Genomic DNA, 24,168 nt, shown 5'->3' with positions numbered 1-24,168 from the left:
ACAAGGGTTGTAACCAAACCCCACCTTCATAATCGAGTGTTCACCATTAATCTCATTATGTGAATTCCAACAGATGTGACTCCCTTAATTTAAAGGCATAGGTATTGAAATTCAATCTCGAATCAGATTCTATGTTTGTCTTCTCCCTGTTGTGTTAACCCTGATAACATATGATGCCACGGTGCTACTCTGTTTCAAGGGCATTCCGTTCAACATAGCGAAGCCAGTGTGCACGGCATTCAGTGCTACTTTCAGATTGACTGACATTTCATCATGACAGGTTTCAGTTTCAGATCATATGGCAGCATGAGTCACCCTATGTAAGGGACGTATATTAGCTGGGAACATCTGCCGTGAAGTCTCTGGTTTCGTAGAATTAATAGGAAGACATTGGTGCATTGTTCGGCTGGCGTGCAACACGTTTCAAAGCTTTCCATCTTCATTTGTTTCGGGGATCCTTGCCTTACGAAATGAAATATAGGATGACACTAGTATTTGAAAAAGCGACATCTGTTGCAGTTTACTGTATACATTCACACGCACATATATATCACCATTTAACAAAGTCATCTAATGACTTGAAAACGTAAACAGAGAGATATTCACACTGACAGATCGCGTGTTTATCGAAGAAGTTTCTTAACAGCTTCTATTGATTTATAAACATCAAATAGAGTTCATGACTAAGAACTCACAGTTGTAAGTTTATTTGTCTTTGGTACATAGAGGACACATGCAATATTTTTTCATATTATAATTCTGAATCAGTCGGAGTAAGGGTGGTCTAGTGGCTTCAGACGTTGTGCAGCGTTGTGAGGTGAGGTGAGGTGAAATGAGGTTAAACGTCGCGTCCAAGATTATTGCACTTATATAGCGACGTGCATGCACGTGTATGTGTGTGTGTGGCTGCTTGTACTAGTCCGGACTGATGCCGATTTATAGTCCTAGCTCACTGAGATACCATGCCGCAGTTTAACATGAATACCCCACTCAGACACAGTATACTGACTCCGAGCCGACCAGTCCTTGTTTTAGCCCCTTAATGCCGAGCGCAAGACAGGGTGACAACAAGTACCATCTTTTAACGTCTTTTGGTATGACGCGGCTGGGGATCGAACCCCGGACCTTCCGCTCTCCGGGCGGACGCTCTACCATTAGACCACGGAGGCGGTTTGCAGCGTTATGTCTCCCTCGTATAATCCCAGAATATTATGATTGTGGGTTCGAATCCCAGAGTCGAACTGATCCTGTTTCTGGCCATCTTCCCGAGGCAAGAGAGTTAACTGACTATAAAAGTCCAGTTTCCACCCTTGCCGAACCGAACAGTCGTGCAGATTTCGGTCGATTGCAGGATTTGCAAAGCATGTGCACCGCCAACTCGTTGTCAACAGATATTTTCCAAACCTTTTCAAGGTGCTCGCGTGATATGATGCACTTCGCGATGTAAGACCCGTTTTATCACAATATAGATCTCAGATCGTCTTGACTGGGTGCCGCCATTTTATTTGAAACAAATGCAAGTGATGGAATCGGATTGGTCCATAAGAGAGGCTCAGAAGGGAAATAACTCATAATAACCACTGGTGTCGCTACGATCGAGGAAGTCCAGCCTAGTTTGGCAAGGGTGGAAACTGGACTTTTAAAGTCAGTTAACTCTCTTGCCTCGGGAAGATGATTTCTGGCTTGGCACGGTTAGATGGTTTCACGAACATGGTACACATCTTAGGCGTGCATTATTTATGGTTTCCCTTACGCTGACTCGTTGTGTCATTAATAAAAGAAAATTAAAGCATTGCTAAACCCAAATCCCCATGAATCATAGATCATATATCAATCAACTACCTGGTAATCTCAATGCACTGACTACCCAACTGAGCTGACCAGTGATACGCACTAGCCAGGAGCCGCACCTGACTACCTAACTGAGCTGATCAGTGATTACGCACTAGCTAGGAGCCGCACCTAACTACCCAACTGGGCTGATCAGTGAATACACAAGAGCTAGGAGCCGCACCTGACTACCGAACTGAGCTGATCAGTGAATACACACTAGCAAGGAGCCACACCTGACTACCGAACTGAGCTGACCAGTGAATACACACTAGCAAGGAGCCGCACCTGACTACCTAACTGAGCTGATCAGTGAATACACACTAGCTAGGAGCCACACCTGACTACCTTACTGAGCTGATCAGTGAATACACACTAGCAAGGAGCCGCACCTGACTACCTAACTGAGCTGATCAGTGATTACGCACTAGCTAGGAGCCGCACCTAACTACCCAACTGGGCTGATCAGTGAATACACAAGAGCTAGGAGCCGCACCTGACTACCGAACTGAGCTGATCAGTGAATACACACTAGCAAGGAGCCACACCTGACTACCGAACTGAGCTGACCAGTGAATACACACTAGCAAGGAGCCGCACCTGACTACCTAACTGAGCTGATCAGTGATTACGCACTAGCTAGGAGCCGCACCTAACTACCCAACTGGGCTGATCAGTGAATACACAAGAGCTAGGAGCCGCACCTGACTACCGAACTGAGCTGATCAGTGAATACACACTAGCAAGGAGCCACACCTGACTACCGAACTGAGCTGACCAGTGAATACACACTAGCAAGGAGCCGCACCTGACTACCTAACTGAGCTGATCAGTGAATACACACTAGCAAGGAACGCACATGACTACCGAACTGAGCTGACCAGTGAATACACACTAGCTAGGAGCCGCACCTGACTACCTTACTGAGCTGTTCAGTGAATACACACTAGCAAGGAACGCACATGACTACCTAACTGAGCTGATCAGTAAATACACACAAACACAGAGCCGCACCTGACTACCGAAATGAGCTGATCAGTGAATACACACTAGCAAGGAGCCACACCTGACTACCTAACTGAGCTGATCAGTGAATACACACTAGCAAGGAGCCGCACCTGACTACCTTACTGAGCTGATCAGTGAATACACACTAGCAAGGAACGCACCTGACTACCGAACTGAGCTGACCAGTGAATACACACTAGCAAGGAGCCGCACCTGACTACCTTACTGAGCTGTTCAGTGAATACACACTAGTAAGGAACGCACATGACTACCTAACTGAGCTGATCAGTAAATACACACAAACAAAGAGCCGCACCTGACTACCGAAATGAGCTGATCAGTGAATACACACTAGCAAGGAGCCGCACCTGACTACCGAAATGAGCTGATCAGTGAATACACACTAGCAAGGAGCCGCACCTGACTACCGAACTGAGCTGATCAGTGAATACACACTAGCAAGGAGCCGCACCTGACTACCTAACTGAGCTGATCAGTGAATACACACTAGTAAGGAGCCGCACCTGACTACCGAACTGAGCTGATCAGTGAATACACACTAGCAAGGAGCCGCACCTGACTACCTAACTGAGCTGATCAGTGAATACACACTAGCAAGGAGCCGCACCTGACTACCCAACTGGGCTGATCAGTGAATACACACTAGCAAGGAACGCACATGACTACATAACTGAGCTGATCAGTGAATACACACTAGCAAGGAGCCGCACCTGATTACCTTACTGAGCTGATCAGTGAATACACACTAGCAAGGAACGCACATGACTACCCAACTGGGCTGATCAGTGAATACACACAAGCAAGGAACGCACCTGACTACCTGAGCTGATCAGTGAATACACACTAGCAAGGAGCCGCACCTGACTACCCAACTGGGCTGATCAGTGAATACACACTAGCAAGGAACGCACATGACTACATAACTGAGCTGATCAGTGAATAAACACTAGCAAGGAGCCGCACCTGATTACCTTACTGAGCTGATCAGTGAATACACACTAGCAAGGAACGCACATGACTACCTAACTGAGCTGATCAGTGAATACACACTAGCAAGGAACGCACCTGACTACCGAACTGAGCTGACCAGTGAATACACACTAGCAAGAAGCCGCACCTGACTACCTTACTGAGCTGTTCAGTGAATACACACTAGCAAGGAGCCGCACATGACTACCTTACTGAGCTGATCAGTAAATACACACAAACAAAGAGCCGCACCTGACTACCGAAATGAGCTGATCAGTGAATACACACTAGCAAGGAGCCGCACCTGACTACCGAAATGAGCTGATCAGTGAATACACACTAGCAAGGAGCCGCACCTGACTACCTTACTGAGCTATTCAGTGAATACACACTAGCAAGGAGCCGCACCTGACTACCGAAATGAGCTGATCAGTGAATACACACTAGCAAGGAGCCGCACCTGACTACCGAAATGAGCTGATCAGTGAATACACACTAGTAAGGAGCCGCACCTGACTACCCAACTGGGCTGATCAGTGAATACACACAAGCAAGGAACGCACCTGACTACCGAACTGAGCTGATCAGTGAATACACACTAGCAAGGAGCCGCGACTGACTACCCAACTGGGCTGATCAGTGAATACACACTAGCAAGGAACGCACCTGACTACCTTACTGAGCTATTCAGTGAATACACACTAGCAATGAGCCGCACCTGACTACCTTACTGAGCTGATCAGTGAATACACACTAGCAAGGAACGCACATGACTACCTAACTGAGCTGATCAGTGAATACACACTAGCAAGGAACGCACCTGACTACCTTACTGAGCTGACCAGTGAATACACACTAGCAAGGAGCCGCACCTGACTACCTTACTGAGCTGTTCAGTGAATACACACTAGCAAGGAACGCACATGACTACCTTACTGAGCTGATCAGTAAATACACACAAACAAAGAGCCGCACCTGACTACCGAAATGAGCTGATCAGTGAATACACACTAGCAAGGAGCCGCACCTGACTACCGAAATGAGCTGATCAGTGAATACACACTAGCAAGGAGCCGCACCTGACTACCGAACTGAACTATTCAGTGAATACACACTAGCAAGGAGCCGCACCTGACTACCGAAATGAGCTGATCAGTGAATACACACTAGCAAGGAGCCGCACCTGACTACCGAATTGAGCTTATCAGTGAATACACACTAGCAAGGAGCACGAGATAAGAATATCAACAACCGTTGACAGTGTCAAAAGAGAAACAGTACATTTACTCATGTAGCACATGTATTGCAGAATTCGCTTCCTTTGTCCATAAAGCCATCTTCTTTGGATCTTTTAAGACGGCTGTAAAATAGCTTTTAAAACATCTTTTCAACCTCTATCACAACTAACTCCCTGTTTACACCTCTCTCTTTAACCCCACAGGGACCAATATGTCCTTGCTATTCAACCCTCACTTTAAAGTCGGATAACCTCAAACTACATCACGCACAGAAAAAAACACTTTAGTGTTTTAAAATCCGAGGGAAGTGCTCTTTTTGTCGTTTTAAGAAATGCACCATTCATGGAAACCTTTCATATATGTTTTGAAATCTAAATCACGGAGAATTTAATAATATTACAAAAATGACACAGTAGTGATCAAGGGTATCTGTGGTTTATCAAATAACCAACGATCATTCTGATACGTCGCCGATAACCCTAGAATCGTTTAGCATATTTTAGAAACACGCAAGCACGAACGACGAAGAGAACGTTCCGGCCTGTTGGATAGTGTGTACAGAATCATGTTTCGTGTATGCCGGATACGAGACGCCTATTGCCTCACTCGTATTTAAAACTCCGAATCAAAAAACGATATGTCTTTGTAACTCATACAACTGTTGCAGATGAAATCATTTAAATATCAAACGTGATACAAACGCGGAGGTCTGAAGTCTGTACTTGTTTGAAAAAGTAAACAAAGCAAACGGCGACAGTATATTTAGTATATAGTTTCCTGGTGTCAATTGGAACATAACACACATAAATGTTAATGCATGAACATGAAGCATGCCCATGAACGTACTCATTTGGAGTATACTATTCAATATTGAAATTTGAGGATTATTTTTTGTGTCCACCCATTTGAGTGAGTGAGTGAATATGGTTTTACGCCGCTTTTAGCAATATTCCAGCAATATCACGGCGGGGGACACCAGATATGGGCTTCACACATTGTACCCATGTCGGGAATCGAACCCGAGTCTTCGGCGTGACGAGCGAACGCTTTAACCACTAGGCTACCCGACCGCCCCTCCACAGATTTGAAGAAGGCAAAGATAATTGTCATAAGACTGCTTTTGGTCGTGTGAATGACAGAATATTTTTAACATATGCGCGTTGAGTGACACTGTTTACCCGTCTCATTTTGTATCATCTAACTACATGTTTCACCAGTTATTCGTTATCAAATTTTAAATATTGAACTCACAGAATATCTAACTTTTTGCGTTGGTTCTAGAACATATCAATATAAATATTTTTCAACAATATAAAATATAAAAACACTGTGAAAAACCAAACGGGACGCGTATTACCTTCAGTTGTTATACCCTCCTGCAGCGTTATTACTAACATACTGCATACTTATTCACATCTGACCGCCTCCGTGGTCTAGTGGTAGAGCGTCCGCCCGGAGAGCAGAAGGTCCGGGCTTCGATCCCCGGCCGCGTCATACCAAAAGACGTTTAATGTGTAGTGCAGACGAGTTTATCAAACGTCATCATATTCCTTCAGTAAGGATTTTTCATGTTTGCTTTCATCAGTGATTTAAAAACACTTTTTATGAGTAGTTTTGTAGATTTGTATATACCAGGAATATATCATATTTGATCTTCCCGATCAGAAAAAGTGTTTTGGTCCAGCAACATACCTGAGGGACGGAAAGGCTAACCTTTTCACGAACATCTCGTATCATCACTATTTGTGAACACCAGCCTATGGTATTATCGACATCCTACAATGAACTGGCTGGTATATCACTCAATGCTCATATATTTAAATGTGTTCTTACGATCCCTTTACAATATGACCGCCTCCGTGGTCTAGTGGTAGAGCATCTGCCCGGAGAGCGGATGGTCCGGGGTTCGATCCCCGGCCGCGTCATACCAAAAGACGTTAAAAGATGGTACTTGTTGTTACCATGTCTGGCGCTAGGCAAAAAGGGGCTAAAACAAGGACTGGTCGGCTCGGAGTCAGTATACTGTGTCTGAGTGGGGTATTCATGTTAAACTGCGGCATGGTATCTCAGTGAGCTAGCACTAGTCCGGACCAGTACAAGCAGCCACACAAACACACACACATACATGCACGTCGCTATATGAGGGCAACAATCTTGGACGCGACGTTAAACCCCATTTCACCTCACTTCACTTATTCAAATCTGCCTTTGTAATGCTTACTGTTTGTTGTTTAATGTGTGTGCGTACTTGAAAATGAACTGTAAAAATCCAAAGGTGCGAAATGAGTGCACGCTATCAACTATACTTTAGCTGTATCAAGACGGCATGTAATTATAAATGATTGATTCTGGACAAGGCAGAACAGTGTCTGAAAGCCCGAGCAATGATTCATAAGGTGGCTTATTATCAGCTACATATTAAGGTCTGACATCCCAAAACCCCTACCCTCCGATCCCAAATTTGGTCCGTTCATAAGACATGCAACAAATACAACTGTTGTGCTAAACTAATATTTAAAAAAAACGGCCGCCTGAGACTAAGCCTCTACACAAACATGACTGATATCCCTTGGCGCCGTATTCACAGAAGCAATCGTATGCCGCATGAACTTCCGAAGTGAAACAACATACTTCATGATCTGGATGGCGCCGAATAACCACAGTGCCAAACGTTTTAAGCCAAAATGTGTGTTTTTTTAAATTATTTGCATGCCTATATCTCACCTTTCTAGAGTTGCGCCGGGGTTAATGTGTACATACATACGTACTGAAAGGTGATTTTGTGATGCTTAGTAAGCAATATAACAGCTGTATAGCGACAGTCGTTGTTAAAGGACACACAAATGCGAATAACAACGCCATTTCTTTCTCCATGAAATATGATCCAAAGCCCAAGGTGGCGAGCTGTCTGGCTCGTTAAGGAACGGATTAAAATAGCATAAACTTAAAGTAATAGATGGGATGTGAGACGGGCTTCCGTAATGTATATAACAAACAATGGCGAGATAAATCGCCTCTGGCCTAAACAATGTCAAGACGGATGAACTTCATCTTTAATAAATAGCTATATGTAGAAAAATCAATGGCTCATTTCTGCCTCGCAGCAAGAAATATGCATTATTGTGTTATGAATAAGGAGCAACACGGTGACTGTTTTCTAATGATGTTATGAGAATGATCCTTCATCGAAACCCAGACAAATTCATATTAAGTGTCACTTAAATATGACAATACTTCCGGAAATACACGTACATGTACATGTACAAACAAAATTATTTCTAAGTCAATTATGTTGAGATCCACAATACATGTACCGAGATACTCCTCTGACTCACACTTTTATAAGTTCTGAAAAGTAGACATTGTGCAATAATTCCGCCCTTCGGCACCGGGTCCATCTCTTACTACACAAGAGTAGAATCAAAGACTGGTTTGAAAAATCACACAGTGCTAAGTCTTGTTTGATATTTTCTTATGCATAAAACACCCAGAAAATTTCGCCACTTTTGATTTTCACCGACGATTTTATTGTGAGCGAACATAATATTGCCTGATATACGAACAACTTCATATAAAATGGATCTGTTTGCTTTTGGATAATGTTACACTTTCGATACATACGAAAGATAGCTCGCCGTAAATAACGAACATGGATTCTACGACGTCAAATGGCGACAGAGAGAAGAAAAGAGGCATCACTCCGCCATGCTTACCACAGATATAAAGTCCTGTTTTATCCCCTTTTAGCCAAACGCCAAGCAGGGTGCAACACGTACCATCAGTAAACTACGGTTATAACGAACTCAAAGGGACCACTAATTTAAGTTCGTTATAACCGTAGTTCGTTATAAGCATATATACAGCATATATACATCAAATGGCCGGGGCTAAAAATAAGTTCGTTATATCGGTCAGTTCGTTATAAGCGTGTTCGTTATAACCGTAGTTTACTGTACATGTATGTTGGTATGACGCGGCCGGGGACCACTGTGACAGACAAAGATCAACTTTATGGGTGATATCACATTCATAGTTTTATCTTTGATATAATTCGCTTTGGGATTACTGAACAGATCGCTTTCATTGCTCATAGGTATACATTCATTTACTCCAAGCGCAGGCTCTGTCTCTGAAAGATTTATATCGCCTTATGAATGTATTATATACTTGACAGTGGGTTAGCCTATAAGTGAAATATATTCCATTATCTTCGGAGAGATGATACATTGATAGGCGATATACGTGTTACAATTATTCAGAAATAATAACTTCAGTTTGGAATACAAACGACAGCAAGTGTTGCTATGGTCAACGATCTGGGGAACAGACAGATGAAATACAGTATAAAGTTGATAATAAATAGAATATTATAATTTGTACATAATTTCATTCGCAGTAGGGGACACGGGTGGCCCAGTCGTATAAGGCGCCGCGATTCGCCGCGCAGAGTTGCGTCCCTTGGACACGCCAGAAACCTATGATTGTGGGTTCGGATCCCGGTTCGCCCCGATTGTGTTTCTAGGTTTGTCAGCACCATACCCGTTCCCTTGGGTTTCACCGAAGTGGTAAACGTCCGAGACCTGCGTCAGTTCGGGTTTTCCTCCCACATTAAGCGGACACGCCGTGATATAACTGGAATACTGTTTAAAGCGGCGTTAAATCCAACTCACTCACTCATTCGCAGTGACGCCGTTCGTTCTGGTTTTCACAACTTTTGAGGTATAATCGAGCATGCTCAAACTGTGACGATTTCAAACGTTTAAAGGATAACATATGGAGGACATTTCGAACTCTGACGCACTACAGCCAGTGAGGAAAATTATGTTCGATGCGATTTCCTATTTTGATTTGTGCAATAAGTTCCCGTGTTTGTTCAGGTGAACAATTGTCCTGCCTTTGCATGTGTTTGTGGCACCGATGAGGCAAGATATGCTCATATTTTTGCGATAGTTGAACGTGATTTAAAAACACATGCTCAAGATACAGTCAGAAGCATACAGCTGACTCTGACAACAGATTATGGAAAGGGTTTTGTCACTTTTCTTCAGTGACATAAACATGGTGTTGGACATGACTACATAGTTATTCAAAATATTATCCTGATAAAGTCAATATCAATTCATCAGGACTACGCAATATAACCAATGACAAGAGAACATGACATGGATTTGTCAAACATTTGATACATTTCCCCAATACTCAATTTGAAAGAAATACCTATGACAGACGTGCTCCTCAAGTGTTGTACTTAAGACGATAGAAAAGCAATACATTTCTCCTTTCATTACAAAGAAACGGCGGCACAGACATCGGAAATCTGATTTCGCTTGATTGGTGCAATAAACTCTGTGTAAATGTACGGAGATTACTCGGTGATGGCATCATATTCCTTCCTACAGCAGACTGAGAACCCTTTACCTTCTTTTGAAAGAAAACTCAAGGACCTTTATGATGCCAAGCAAGTGAGATGCCCTCGGGGTATTTCTGTACGTCAGGCATTTTCGTTAGTCTTCGTACCGCCCTTTTTAGTTTTGCTTAATATACAAGTTACAAAGCAACATCTTTAATGACGATGGATTTTCCACAAGAATGTTGATCTCATCAAGAGACCTGAGGCTTTTACATCTGGTCGATATTCGGGGCCAAGATATTAATGAAATCCTGGATGGGAGATGATATTAGATTCATAAAATTTATATTCATGTTTTGGTAATTCTGATATACAATAATTAAGTCACCTTCTTATGTTTATAAACACTTGATATATCATGATTAGCCCAAATTAAGGAATTGGTTTTTTTCTTTGCCAGGAACTTCAGGAGTTAAGTGGATATAATGTTGGCAAAGTGAAAAGAACATCGGAAGCACGTTTCCAAATATTGAATGGTGAAAGAGAACAAGGTTTCTCTGCGGTATTGGATTTTCTATTGTTACGGAATGGAACTGGATCGATAGCGTTGTATGCTTCGCTGGTTTGACGTCAGAGATCAACGTTCGCCTTAAGCGGGTTATCGATACTAATGTGTTTTTATCGTTCATCTTTGTAAATCTAAACTTAAACGTTACAATGAGAGAGTAAATGGTTTAAGTGAGTTAGTGAGCGAGTGAGTATGGTTTAACGCCGATTTTAGCAATATTCCAGCAATATCACGACGGGGAACACCAGAAATGGGCTTCACACATTGTACCCATGTCGGGAATCGAACCCGGGTCTTCGGCGTGACGAGCGAACGCTTAAACCACTGGGCTACCCGACCGCCAACCCTGAGTTGAGACCATGTAGTGGCAGAACTGTATGCAACTGGTTGAGGGAGCACAACATTCGCACCAGACGTACAGCAATATGCCCAATTTTGCTTCCATGTCACCATCAGTCAATTTAAGCCACTGAGTACATTTCCAGTCACACGATATCAGACAAACCAGTGATTAATAGCAAGAGCGAATATCCACCCAATACGTATGTAATCAGCATATGCATTTTAACTCCCCGATCCTCATTTTAGTCGGTTCTGACAACAATCATGGGTATTTTTTAGTCCGGACTGATGCCGATTTATAGTGCTAGCTCACTGAGATACCATGCCGCAGTTTAACATGAATACCCCACTCAGACACAGTATACTGACTCCGAGCCGACCAGTCCTTGTTTTAGCCCCTATATTCCGAGCGCCAGACATGGTAACAACAAGTACCATCTTTTATCGTCTTCTGGTATGACGCGGCCAGGGATCGAAGCCCGGACCTTCATTTAAATATATGAGCATTGAGTGATATACCAGCCAGTTCATTGTAGGATTACGATAATACCATAGGCTGGTGTTCACAAATAGTGATGACACGAGATGTTCGTGAAAAGGTTAGCGTATCCGTCCCTCAGGTATGTTGCTGGACCAAAACACTTTTTCTGATCGGGAAGATCAAATATGATATATTCCTGGTATATACAAGTCTACAAAACTACTTATAAAAAAGTGTTTTTAAATCACTGATCACTGAAAAATCCTTACTGAAGGAAAATGATGACGTTTAATAAACTCGTCTGCACTACACATTAAACCTATAAAATGCCTTTCTTTTGTTTGCTTGATTATACACGTTGTGAATGAGGCTTGCTTGCAATTTTAGTCGCGAAGACATCCCTATGTATGTTTCTGCTTGGCTAGCGGATGAACAACGGAAATTAAGTTCCAGTTCTGTACCATGGTGAGTGTCAGTTTAATCAATATGAGGGTCGTTACGACAACTTAATAGAAGCTGATCTTGATGAGAGATGTGTGGTCAGGTGGACTGATTCCTTGACATACATCCTAATGGTGCAGGGAGGGGGAGCACCCTTTACTACCGATTGCAAGGCTGTGCTCTTACAAACTGGGGCATATTGTAAGATTGTACCTATACAGCAAGTACATTACAAAGTGCAAAGTGGTATCGTTACAACTAGTGCATTACATATTACAAGGTTGTATCTTTACAGGGACATTACATATTGCAAGGTCGTATCGTTACAAGTACATTACATATTACAAAGTTGTATCGTTTCTGGGACATTACATATTGCAAGGTTGCATCGTTACAACAAGGATATTCCAAATTACAAGGTTGTATCGTTACCAGGACGTTAATTTTGCAATGTTGTATCTTCACAACCAAGATATTACATATTGCAAGGTTGTATCTTCACAACCAAGACATTACATATTGCAAGGTTGTATCTTCACAACCAAGACATTACATATTGCAAGGTTGCATCCATACAACCAAGACATTACATATTGCAAGGCTGTATCCTTACAACCAAGACACTACATATTGCAAGGTTGCATCCTTACAACCAAGACACTACATATTGCAAGGTTTCATCCTTACAACCAAGACATTACATATTGGAAGGTTGCATCCTTTCAACCAAGACATTACATATTGCAAGGTTGTATCCTTACAACCAAGACACTACATATTGCAAGGTTGCATCCTTACAACCAAGACACTACATATTGCAAGGTTGTATCCTTACAATCATAATTCATATTGCAAGTTTGTCTTTTTACAACCAGTATATGACACATTGCAAGGTTGTATCGTTACAACCAAGACATTACGTATTGCAAGGTTGTATCCTTACAACCAGGACATTACATGTTGCAAGGTTATATCCTTACAACCTAGAAATTACATAATGCAACATGGTATCGTTACAACCAAGACATTACGTATGGCAAGGTTGTATCCTTACAAGGGTAAGACGACCAAGATGACGACCCTAGGTCTGGACGTACCTCAACTTCAATTAATGAAGATTTAATCAAGGAGAAAGCGAAAGTTTTACTGTCAGATATACGTATTGCCATTGCTGAACTTGATGAAGACACAGGTGTAAGCCATGAATCCATTGAAACTACTATTCATGAACATTTTCAGATGTATAAGATATCTGCTTGTTGGGTGCCAAAGTTTCTAAATTTTGATCTTAAGGAAAAGAGAACTGACATTGCCTGAGAAAATTTAAAGCTTACTGAGGAGGCCTTCGTCAAATTCAAAAAGAGATTAGTAACGGGTGATGAAACATGGGCCCACCACTATGATTCCGAGTCAAGACGTCAATCCATTGAATGGCTTCATTCCACTTCTCCGGCACCAAAGAATTTCAAGTCTTCAACATCAGTGAAGACAGTTATGGCCACTGTATTCTGGGATGTAAATGGTGTGATCCTTGTTGATTACTTCATCGCCTAAAAGATTCTATCAACATAAAAGGCGAGGAATGCTGACTGCTGGAGTTCTACTACTTCACGACAATGCCTCTTCTCACACCTGGCACCAAGTGATTTCTACCTGTATCCTAAACTGAAGGATCCAAGAAAAAACTTCGTGGAAAGCGCTGTGACGACAACGATGACCTCAAAGCTGCCGTGAATGGGTTTTTCAGGGTGGCTTCAGAAAACTTCTTCCTGACTGGAATTGAAAAGCTTCACTATCGATATGAGAAGTGTATTAAAAAGCAGGGAGATTATGGCAAAAAATAAATTTAAAAACATTTTCACAGTTGTTGGTTTTGTTTGTTAGGCTTAGAACTTTTCGACCACCCCTCGTACATTACACATCGCAAGGTGGCATCGTTACAACAAGTGCATTACACATTGGAAGGTTGTATCGTTACAACTAGAATATTAGATATTGCAAGGTCATACCGCTACACATTACACATTATTATAGGACATTACATGGATGAAAGGGTCAGTGATTGGGGATTGTACTTAATGATTATATAATAATCATTTTGAGCTGAAACATAACACAATTTATGAACCCTCAATCTGCATCCATTCCCGAATTTGCATATATAATATTGTACATCGAATTCTAAAATTATTGTCACGTTTCCGATTTGAATTCCGTAGTTTGAAATCACCTATTAAATTGACACTTGTTATCATTTTTCATATATTTTTACTTTTTTTATCTATAGATTATGCATTTATTATGCATTTACTTACTCGAGCGCAATCAATGAAACTAGAAGCACCATGCGGAACTGGTACATATACATTGTTTTGTGTAATTGAATAAGACATGCAGTCATAAATTATTGATGAGTGTGGGTCATTTAGCTGTCCGGGAATGCAATTCTGCCACATCAAACTCTTTCGTCTGGAACACAATCGTTTAAAATAATAAATTATTCCTTCGAATAAGCACTAAGTGAATGTAAAATGGGATGGTAAAAGAAAAACTTCAGATTCAATTAACGGGAACTGTACATTTCATGAGAATCAAGAATATTGTGTCACAGGGGGCGTTTAGTAACTTGTAAAAGTATGAGATGTAAGATTTTTTCTTCAATGGGAAATCAATGATTCCGGTTAGATATGTTTTACTGTAAACCCGTGAAGTTCCGAGTCAGAATTGAGCGTCAGTAACCCATGCTTGTCGTGAGAGGCGACTGACGGGATCGGGTGATCAGGCTCGCTGACTCGGTTGATATATATCATCGTATCCCATTTGCGTAGATCGATGTGCATGATGTTAGTCACTGGATTGTTTGGTCCAGACTTCATTATGTACATACCGCCGTCATTTTGATGATTGCGGTGTTAAACAACAAAGAAACAAACCAATGTCAAACTATGATATTGTTGAAAGTGTAAATAAAAACTTCAAAACACTTTCCGTAATCACACAAAAGTCCATTACACGATTCTTGCTGTATCGTAGCATGTGCTATATAGGTTTGTTCATATTCAAATTTCATTGAGAGGCACATTTTACTTACAGCTACAGGTTTGTGTGATTTGTGTGTGTGTGTGTGCGTGCGTGCGTGCGTGCGTGCGTGAGTGTGTGTGTGTGTGTGTGTGTGTGTGTGTGTGTGTGTGCGTGTGCGTGTGTGTGCGTGTTTGTGCGTGTGTGTGTGTTTGGTGTGTGTTTTTGTGTTTGGGGGGGTGTTTTGTTTTTGATTTTCCTGTTTTTTTGTTGTTGTTTAGGTTTTGGTTTTGTTTTGTTTGTTGTTGTTTTTTGTTTTGTTTGTTTGTTTATTTGTTGTTTTGTTTGTTTGTTTGTTTTTGGGGGGGGTGGTATTATGGATCTTCACTTTTGAAATGGTAACGGATACCCTGAGACTGCAGGGTTAACAAATGAGAGAGAAACGACAAAGAGATTAACCTAAGAGTTCATAACTACGTTGATTCAATGTGAAAAAAAGGGTTCATAACTACACACATTTAAAAGGGTATGTATAAATGTTAGATTATTAATACGTGTAAATGTAATCTGTAAAGTTAGAAAACTTACAATATTTGCTTTGAAGTTGGTTCGTAAAAACATATGAGGGTTTGAACATTACAACGTTTTAATGATCTTTATGAAAGGCGTATTACATCGACCTGCTCTCTGACTAATTAATGTGTCCGTCATATAGCCCCAGCTGTTTAGTAATGCACGCCAAAGTTATCGTATTATAGATTGTTCACACAGCACATATTCATTCTGAGGTCGGAATCCTACAATGGTCGTATGATGATGGAAATGTTTTTTGTCGCTTTAATTATCAGCTACCAGGTTATATTTATGTTCTAACGTGTTAATGATCTTTATGAAAGGCGTATTGCTGCGACCTGCTCTCTTAATAACTAATATGTCCGTCATATAGCCCCAGTTGTTCAGTAATGCACGCCAAAGTTATCGTATTATGGATTACTTCACAAAGCTCGGAACGTTTTAGTTTCATAATTATATTGCTGAAAAAATCTTGGACAGAAATGTCCCATTACATTATTTTTCTTTTACACGTCATTAATTTGTTAATCTAGACGATTTTAATGGTTAGCTTACCGTCCTATTTAACGAGGCTTCACTATATCTACGACATAAGTCATAATTATCATTATATATAGGAATCTTGATGCCTATTACTTTTGGTCAATGACGACGTGATGCTGGTCTATCGGCAGCTCCAAAGCATCTCTGTTATTGATTGTGTCCCAACGTTTAATTCAAGGACCCTTGCATCCTTTTAGATGTATTTTTTAACGCAGATGAAGATGGAGACATTGCTCTAGAGGTACTTGAAACGAATGGTTTCTTCATGTTCAAGGAATATCGTGACAGCCTTTTCTGTCACGTAAATTGAACATGTTCGAGTAGCCTTTTAAAAGTAATAAAATAAAAACATTGGAGCTTAAGCGAAATCCATATTTTCAGTGAAAAACAACAGACTCGGGGATGTTTTGTCCCCATTGAATTCAATCATGCCGTTTCCTTTTCCTCAGCGTGCGTGTGTCGAGAGTTAAAAGCATGAAAATACACTTCACACATACATGTTGAGAGTTAACTTGCCGGTTGAGCTGAAGCAGCTGATTCTACTCGAGCTGTGCAGTGTGGTAGCCATTTTCGCCTCGAACATTTATGAATTCCGTTGTTTTATTGATGTATCTTTTTAATGAATGACTAGGTTCCACGGTTGGCTGCCTATTTCCCAGAGAACAAGTCTTTCTAACACATGTTTTGAGACAGTAATGCTAAATTAGTTGCAATTGTACAAATGACTGCTTTTTAGAATACCAGAATTATCATTTTCCAAGACGCCCATGGACCTTTGAGTCAAAACCACAAGCATTGCGAAGATTATTATTATTATATAGAGATTAAAATTTATAATGCAGCAAAGAGGGTTTAGGTGATGCTGATATTGTCAGGCTGGTTAGGCTCATTATCAGCTCAGGACCATAGCCCCCTTTACACGCAGCCCAGACAGCGAATGGGACTTCTCCCAGGAAGCGCTGCGAAGGCGAACCCACCCAGAATTTTTTCGGAGAACATGAAGACTCCCCAACACTGCAGCCGTCTGCATCCCCCAGATTGTCAGAAGGGCTGTATTCCTGACAGCAATCCCGGGTACTCTCCCAGTCCACAGATTATATTTTGGAGGTACCAAACCTGAGTCAATGGGGAGTCGGACAACTTGGTATTTGGGATGCAAGCGTGACATTTCGGAAGCGATGTTCTCATATTGGCCATGTTTTCACTGAATCTTGTCAGTCAAATTTGAGTCAAAGGGGACGGAGAATTCAATGTTAAAAATGATTTCCTAACATTTACCAAAAGGACAAGATCAGGGTTGTTGGCCTGGATAGATCTGAGGCCGTATACGGGCCTATTCCAAAGACTTTTGTATTTATGATTTTCCATGAAGCCCGAATTTGTGATGTCTGCTTCGTAAAACCCACAAAAAGAACATTGTTCAGCTTTACAATTAGGTGAGATTCAATCTTCCCGGATTCTCATTATTACTGACTTTGTTGTTCCCGTGTTTTCTTCAGGCGAACAATTGACTTGCCTTTGCATGTGTTCGAGCTGGTGTCGCTTTTATTGTTAAAGCTAAATGACGTATTGTAGTAATGTTTGTGTGTTTGTTGTTTAACGCCAGCAATATTGGTCATATCTGATCATGTATATCTATTTCAGGTATGCAAGGACGATGATTTGACGGCTTAGCAGTACCGAACTCAGGTGAGCTTCATCAGTCAGAAAATATTCATTAAAATCTGCGAGGGCTGGATTTGTGGGAGTAATCATAGATAGCTCTCAGTTTTTATGGTTGCTCGTCGACGCGACTGACAAGATCACATATTTCATTTGTTGGTTATGAGATCAACGGACCAAAAAACTTAAATTGGAACGAAAGGAAACTCAAAGGGTCTGTATCACCGCTATATGACCGCACGAAATAGTGAATAACACGTATAACAGTCTGTGTTCTTACAAAATATTCCTCTCGGCATCTTTCCACTTGAACACTTGTTTGTTTTTCATTCAGTAGCAGCACTAATCTGGAAGTTAAAAATGAAATTTAAATATTTCGATCACCATCATTGAATCTTAGACCTTATATTGTGTCCTGTTTTCTGACCCCATCCAATAGCTTTACCAACTCAGACTAAATACAGAAAAAGATGTCTCCAAAACCAAACTCCAAGTGAATAGCTCTGATTAATAACTTTCTGTATTAACCAATGGGTGCGGAGTGGTGTGCCTAGTGTAGTGTGTATTTAGAGTCGACAAATTTATGGGAGATGGAGAGAGTGAATGAGTGAGTCATGTTTGACGCAAGAAATGGGATTCACACATTGTACCCGTGTTGGGAATCGAACCCGGGTCTTCAGCGTGACGAGCGAACGCTTTAACCACTAGGCTACACCACCGCTCCTGAAATCACTGCAATATTAATGAGTGCGGCGTTAAACAACATTGATCCATTCACTCAATGACTGCCACAGTAATCGACCAATGTTCCACCAAAGCTGGTTCTGTAGTCCTTTTGGGAAGGAAACGGACAACATTATTCGATAACATCACGCTACATTGTATAAATTACACGCATGTACATACGATCATATCATTAGCGCGATTTCAATATGTCATGTTGGGTATCAATGTACTCCCTTTGGAGATAAGAATATAATCTGAAAGCCCACGGATCCATTGGTAGGGGTATACTGGCATGCGAATGTTCCCAGTGGTGTGATGTGTTGACGTTATGTGTGGCCTATAACCTGAATAGTACAATATAATCCAAAGTGAAAATCATTAAAAAGATAGTTATTATAAGGTTATTATACTGCATTACCACTGGTAATCATAGTGTTATGGACCCGTGGGAATTCCGGGTGAGAATATAAGCCCACAGCAACCCATGCTTGTCGGTGGAGGTTACATGAAGTAACTGTGATCATGTACATTTATTGATAACTGAAATCTGATGATAAATCACGATGGTATGACCTATGTTGCTTTTAAGATCATTTTTCCAAGTGTATGCCGCGGCTTATTGGGGTAACGAGAAATCAAGTTCTCTATGACTCCCACGGAGAGTAGAGCATAGCAAAAGGTTCGTCCTTTGGTTCACGTGCGGTGTAATTATGAACTGATAATGTACTCCAACCAGTACACTTTAAACAGCAGTGCCGTTCGAGATTTACATAGACATCTAGGCTGTGAGTTTGAATGGAAGATAATAAGTGCTACTTACACGAACTGGTCACTATATACACAGATGTGCTTTTCGTGTAACTCGAGTATATGGCTGTGCTCTAAGAGTGAGCTGGGTGTAACGCCGCTTTTAACAGTATTCCAGTTATGTCGCGGCATGACAGTTAATGTGGGAGGAAAGCCCCAAGTGATGCAGGTCTCAGACGTTTACCACTTCGGTGAAACCCACGAGCACGGGTATGGTGCTGACAAATCTATAAACATAATTAGGGCGAACCGAGATTCGAACCCACAATCATAGGTTTCTGGCGTGCCCAAGGGACGCAACTCTGCACAGCGAATCGCGGCGCCTTGGACGACTGGGCCACCCGTGCCCCCGCTCTAAGACAGATAGAGGACTAGTGATATTACTTCATAGGGACGAGAGGGGGCAGTTGCGAGAACAATTGGACTTGAATGCGCTCGACTGTTCTCGAAACTGTATCTTCATATCCCATTTCGCACTCAGTATATCACGTGAAAATAACTAGATATTTCACTCTAACAAGGACACAATAATTTCTAAGAAACCTTGAAATTTCATAATTTTCAAATTTCAATTTGAAAATTCCACAAGCTTTGAAAGCCTGTGTTGGCCGTCTTCACATGTGATCCTTTAAAAAAGAATGGTTGTTTTGAGTTTTATAGATATTATCAAATTGTGCAATGTGATAGATTGGAACATTGCAAAATGTGTGACTACTCTCTGATAAAGTGACTATGATTGCTACATATCTGACATATCATGTTGCTAACCATCCATTATCCACAATCATCCCCATTAGCGAAAATGAATACATTCATATGACAACCCGTTTGGACAACGTGCGTGCCTAAAAGAATTTAATTTACTTTCTTCCTCACGAGTGATGCACTCGAGTTACTAGCATGGCATGAAACTGATTCAGAAACATAGATAAACTTAGGACACATATTATAGTGCCCTGTTTGGCACAATAACAGAACAGGGCTTCACAAGAAACTATGGAAAGTTGTTTGCAAACCTTTTATATTTCTCTCGCGTGACCCACGTGTTAAGTCATTGGTTTTCGAGTACAAGTCCATTGTATGATCCCAGACAAGGTATGGGCTTAGTCGTACAGTAGACATAGTCGCATAGTCGTCTTTTAGGGCTAGCCTGGGTTGCTGAGGGGGCACGGGTGACCCAGTCGTCTAAGGCGCCGCGATTCGCTGTGCAGAGTTGCGTCCCTTGGGCACGCCAGAAACCTATGATTGTGGGTTCGAATCCCGGTTCGCCCCAATTATGTTTCTAGGTTTGTCAGCACCATACCCGTGCTCGTGGGTTTCACCGAAGTGGTAAACGTCTCAGACCTGCATCACTTCGGGCTTTCCTCCCACATTAAGCTGACACGCCGTGATATAACTGGAATACTGTTAAAAGCGGCGTTAAACAAAACTCACTCACTCACTCACTGGGTTGCTGAAGACCTCTTCTACCCTGGATCTGTATGGGCAATGGGTTATGGGGATGTCGGAACAAAAGACTGGGTTTGTATTGGTGGATTTACAACATCAACAAAATCCTATCGCTTTATTGATTTATGCTTGGTTTCTTGAACAATGACTGGCAGGTACAGGAACACCTAACCTATTATGTAAATTTGGATGATAAGCTCTGAGTACCATCACTCACGAAAGAAAAGCACAAGGTATCTCCGAAACAATTCTATCGGAAAACCCAGTTTGTAACATTACGTAACGCTTAATATTTCATGCTGTAATTAGGCATCGGAACCATACTTGCATCTTGGACTTCAGGATTATCCGTAAAGGAACCGAATGGCAGGTCTCCACTTTATAGCATTAAAACAGTAATCTTCAACCAAACAACTACCTTCTTTCATGGAATGATGCAACCTTACTCGCTGCACGCTACGAGGACGCAACAGGGTTGGTTTGCATAAGTAAATTAAACAGCTTGCAAGGGATTATTGTTTTGTCTCCCGTTCATCCCTTGAACCACCTTTTGCATGAAAGGTAACGGACTGAATTTGACATCAGACATTACGCTTGATTGATTGCATTTCAACACGAGAAAATCGATAACATTTCACAAAGATTACATTTTTTAAAGCACTTCTTTGCAGATTTTCTCAACATAACGTCATTCGCGAATGCATATGATGATTGATCGAAAATGTTTTATGGAATTTGCCAGCTATCAATTTTGACCTCCTTTATGATTTAATCTTCTTGTGATGCTGAATTTCGAACAAACGGACGTGAGGTATCAACATGTCGCGGCTTGTATTCCACGTTCAATATCAAATTGTCGCCTTGCTTAAGAGTGACTCGTTTGTGGCTTTGCGCAGAACATGACGATAAGTAACTTATTCATTTCTCCAATAAATTAAAGATACTGTGTAAATGTTATGCCCATGTTTGAGAACTCTGTGGAAATAAATGTGAAGTAATCTATTAGCATCTCAAGATTTTGCAAATAGAGCGAAACCCTGTCTATCCGGAACCCCTGTTTTTAACTGTTTATATACCTCCAAACATACAAAACGCCATTCCAAAGAAATTAATCTCAGGATTTATTTAACGATTTGAGTTGACAGTACCGTCCTGATTAATAGGGGTTCACTGTATGAAACAACTGATAATAGTGAAATACTTGATAAAAGTGCCAGTAACACAACGCATTCTTGATAACAGCTTCAGTGCCAGAAAACATTATCTGAAGACGACTTTATATCAACAAATAAACATTTCGTTGTTCCGGAAATTCTTAAATCCGTATATTCTCACTTAGTATGAATACAATTGAGTCAGTATTAACAAATTGTACTGGTCTTCTCGATGGTGCAAGCATCACTTTGTGAAAAATTGATATATCCTTATGGGCATCTTTTCATTATAAAGATCATGTATCTTTCACGAGAATTCCAAAACATCACTTTTGGCACTCAAGACTCAAATCAATCAGTACATGTGTGACGTGGATATACTGCGCTTCCTTTTTTTGTGATACGCCGGTTCCTTTCATGCCAATATTGAGTAGGTGGATAGGTAATGTGGTCGGCAGCTCGACACCTGAAAGCTTCCAGGGCTTCGGTGCTGCCCCACACTGAAACACATGTTACATGTGGTGTCTCCTAAGGAAAAACCTTGTTCCAAATATACCTCTGTTTACCCAGCAGAAGAGATGTGACTGAAGACATCCTGGTGGTTCGTACGGCAGCTGGGCGTGTAGTGAGTGAGTGAGTATGGTTTTACGCCGCTTTTAGCAATATTCCAGCAATATCACGGCGGGGTACACCAGAAATGGGCTTCACACATTGTACCCATGTCGGGAATCGAACCCAGGTCTTCGGCGTGACGAGTGAACGCTTTAACCACAAGGCTACCCAACCGCCCCTCTGGGCGTGTACACTCGACAGGGAACCTACAATGAAATTTGAGTGAATACTGGTCTAAAGATAGATGTAGTAATAGTATATATAGCTGCTATGAGCATCCACATAGTGAATTGAATCTGGCGCAGTGAAAATGAACATATTATTGAGTGAGTGTGGTATTACGCCGCTTTGAACAGTATGTGAGTCACGTTACGATGTGTCCAGCTTTGAGTGGTTGGAACGCCCACCGTGACTCTGGAACGCTCTTAACGACTCTTAGCTCGTTTATCCTACGAGTTATAAACGGAAGCAGATTACGAACCAGGACATGTGGGTCCTTGTTCAATTAATTCTGAACAGTGGGCTGCGACGACTGAAAGAAACGGGACACATATAGGTACATGATAATATAGACTGATTCAGTCACATGTTAAATACTACAAGAAAAAAACGAATTCCTGCCTTATCATATCTACTTCCCAATAGGTCAAGAAAATTATGAGACATTTTTGTGATAAAATTTTGAAACAGAGCTGTAAATTCTTCAAGGTTTGGCAAGTCTGGCCACAATATTTTATTTAGTTTAGTAATATTCGCTTTGGTGTGAAGTTTTATCTCGACCAACGCATTGTTTGGGAGAACAATAACACACTTTCATGTGATATACTCAATTGTGATCCATCTGCAAAATTAATTCTGATAAGGACATTACATTTTAGGGAACAGTTGGAAGCCAATGATTGAAGATAACGTGCTTTGTGCATGGTATCAACCGTAAGTGGTATCGACCTAAAGTAGTATCGTGTTACGTTGGGTCATAAAAAATTAATGTACATGTATCTGCGGCTTTTCTTCAAACAACCCGCCACTAGCGCCCGTTTTTTTTTTCCACGAAGCAAACTACAAAATCAAAATCGTCTGCATAGCGGCATGTTTGAGGCTAGGAAAGATAACACTTCTGATATCCCATGTCAGAGTTGTTTATTGTAAATCACGAAAAAGAATTCATATTAAATATATAGCCGTGATAGAAATCGTTAATATTGCGTTGTCGATGATGCTCAGATATATGTTTTAATGTTTTTCCCATGTAGCTAGAATTTTTTTTTTTCTGAAAAATTAAATTACTTGGTCCCTGCAGAGGCACATTTTCTGGATTTCTTTCTTCTGTATGATTTTGCATTTTAGTTTACAACTATATTACATAAAGTCATTGA

At 41.2% G+C, this 24,168-nt stretch overlaps 1 protein-coding gene across 2 annotated transcripts in view; it reads left to right on the top strand.

Annotated features, from left to right (window-relative positions):
- LOC124144913 (orexin receptor type 2-like) overlaps positions 1-24,168 on the top strand; it is a 140,584-nt gene that overhangs the window by 94,693 nt on the left and 21,723 nt on the right. For both annotated transcript variants that reach the window (XM_046514530.2, XM_046514531.2), the window contains exon 3: positions 18,027-18,071. The gene's annotated coding sequence lies outside the window, so the exon portion shown is untranslated. The remainder of the gene's footprint in view (positions 1-18,026; positions 18,072-24,168) is intronic.

Source organism: Haliotis rufescens, unplaced genomic scaffold (assembly GCF_023055435.1).
Source record: "Haliotis rufescens isolate VD_foot unplaced genomic scaffold, xgHalRufe1.0.p SCAF_55, whole genome shotgun sequence".
NCBI classification, from domain to species: Eukaryota; Metazoa; Mollusca; class Gastropoda; order Lepetellida; family Haliotidae; genus Haliotis; species Haliotis rufescens.
The sequence above is the reverse complement of the archived record's forward strand: the minus strand, read 5'-3'. Positions and strand labels throughout refer to the sequence as shown.